Source organism: Thermobia domestica, chromosome 2, assembly GCF_964235325.1.
Source record: "Thermobia domestica chromosome 2, izTheDome1.hap1.1, whole genome shotgun sequence".
NCBI classification, from domain to species: domain Eukaryota; kingdom Metazoa; phylum Arthropoda; class Insecta; order Zygentoma; family Lepismatidae; genus Thermobia; species Thermobia domestica.
Window position 1 is genome coordinate 105,259,516 of NC_137455.1, and position 2,402 is coordinate 105,261,917.

Below are 2,402 nucleotides of genomic sequence, written 5' to 3' on the forward strand. Positions count from 1 at the left end.
TCGAGTTTCAAAGAAAACTCGCTCGAACTCGCTCGTGCCCATCCCTAGCATTGTGGAACACCGCTTAAAACTGGGTTGGATTGTGACAAGAAATGACTACGGGATGACGTTTCTTTATACGTGTATATTATTACGACCGATTGTCCGGTTTTCCAGATAGAACTTTTAACCAGTCATTTACTACTCTGCGTAAGCCATAGGCTTTTATTTTCTCAATTAGCGTATTTTGGGGTACTAAATCAAAAGCCTTTGACAAATCTAGAAAAATACATATACACTTCCAGTGATAGCAGAAATGAAATTTTTAAAGGCACAATCCAGCACAAACGATTAAGAATAGCCAAAGTGTAATTTGAAATTCATTTTGGAATATTTAGAAAGGTTGCGATTTTCACTTGACTATCCAAGCCAGTGTGGACACTTTTTCTCGGTTATTACTTATTACAGTTATAGTCGGGGTAAAAGTGGGGGAAACGAGGGGACGTCGTCCCCCAATCTCCAAAAAATATGTACGGCGTCTCCACAGTTTCTAAAAAATTACAATAAGCAAAGATAGGCAGGGGGACGGCATGATGTCGTGCCGTTACCTACCGTCTCCCTACCTCTTCAGATCCACTTTACCCCTGGTTATAGCAAAAAAAAAGACACTTTTAACGGCACAATCTAGCACAAACGATTCAGAATCGTTAAAACCTAATTTGAAATTAGTTTGGAAATATTTTGATTGGTGGAAATTTTCATGTAACTAACAACTCAGCCTCGGCACTTTATTTTGTTTACGGGGCGAGTGTTTTAATTGGTGACGACTTTTGACTTGACTATCAAGCCAGTCTCGTCACTTTATTTTCGTTATTACTTATCCCAGTTAACAGCATAAACGTAGTACAAACGTTTTGAAACTTTTAGGATATATTGTACGTGATGACCATTTTTACTTGAAGTCAAGCCTAATTGTCACCTAATTTTTGATTAACATTCTGATTATTGGTACGAAAAATGAGAAATCTCTACAGTGCAAATGTAACTCAACTAACGAAGTGTTATTTGAAATTTGTTAGGAAATATTTTGATGGTGGCGATTTTCATTTGCTATCGAGAAAGCAGCGCAAGTTTGTTTTGTTTATTACGTATTCCGGTTGATAACACAAATGAAAATTTGAACGGCACAATCCAGCACAAACATAGCACAATCGTTTCGAAACAAGTTTTAAACTTTATATATATATATATATATATATATATATATATATACAGTGGCGTATTTACGATTTTGTTTCGGGGGGGGCTTTGCTAACTTTCGGGGAGGGCTTTGACTGAAAATGTAAAAATTCTGCAAGATATTTCATATACTTTACTATAGTAAGTAAGATTTCGGGGGGGGGGCTTAAGCCCGGAAGCCCCCCCCCCCTAAATACGCCACTGTATATATATATATATATATATATATATATATATATATATATATACGTAATGGCGATTTTCACTTGTTATCAAGCCACTATTTCTTTTAATGGCATTCTGACTATTGGTAAGAAAGATGAAAAATCTCAATAGCACAATCCAGCACAAATGTAGCATAATTGATAAAACGTAATTTAAAATTAGTTTGAAGATATTTTGATTGGCGGAAATTTTCATTTGACTATCAACTAAGCATCTTCACTTTATTTCGTTTCCGGGCCACTGTGGCTCAATGCTAGAGCGTTAACTTCTGGTGCATGGACAAGGGCGCCCATCAGGGGGGCAAGGTGGGGCGCTTGCCCCCCTAGAGGAAATCGTACTTCGGAATATCGAAAATCCAATTGAATTTTTACATTAGTTACAGAAAATTTAAACCTATATTTGAAATTTCATGTATACTCCCCCCCTTGGAAACCACAATATGGACGCCCTTGTGCATGGACCCCTTGTTTTAATCCCAGATCGCTCCAAGTGAGCTTTGTAGTGGCAAACACCGTGTGCGTGAGTTTCCTCAGGGTTCTTCCGTTTCCTCCCACTTTCGTCATTCCATCATTTATTCATTTTTCTTCATCACCATCTTCTTTAGTCCAGTCACTATAATCATGAGACGTAAAGTATAAAGATTTCATTTCATTTTTATTTCGTTTATTAATTCCAGTTAATACCACAAACGAAATTTCAAACAGCATAAATGTAGCACAAAGGATTGAGACTATTTTCGATAATAATTGTTAAAATGACTGTTTTGTCTTGACATATGTTCGTGTTTGGCTTAATGTGACTCATTTATTGTAAAATATCACTTCTTTCTCGTATCCATCCTTTAGAAGTTACTTCTTCCATGTATAGGTCGGCATATTTCCGCTTGGTTTGCTCATCGGACACCTGCCTTGAGCATCAAAACAGAGAGAAAGAGAGAAAGAATGAACCTTTGTACTTCC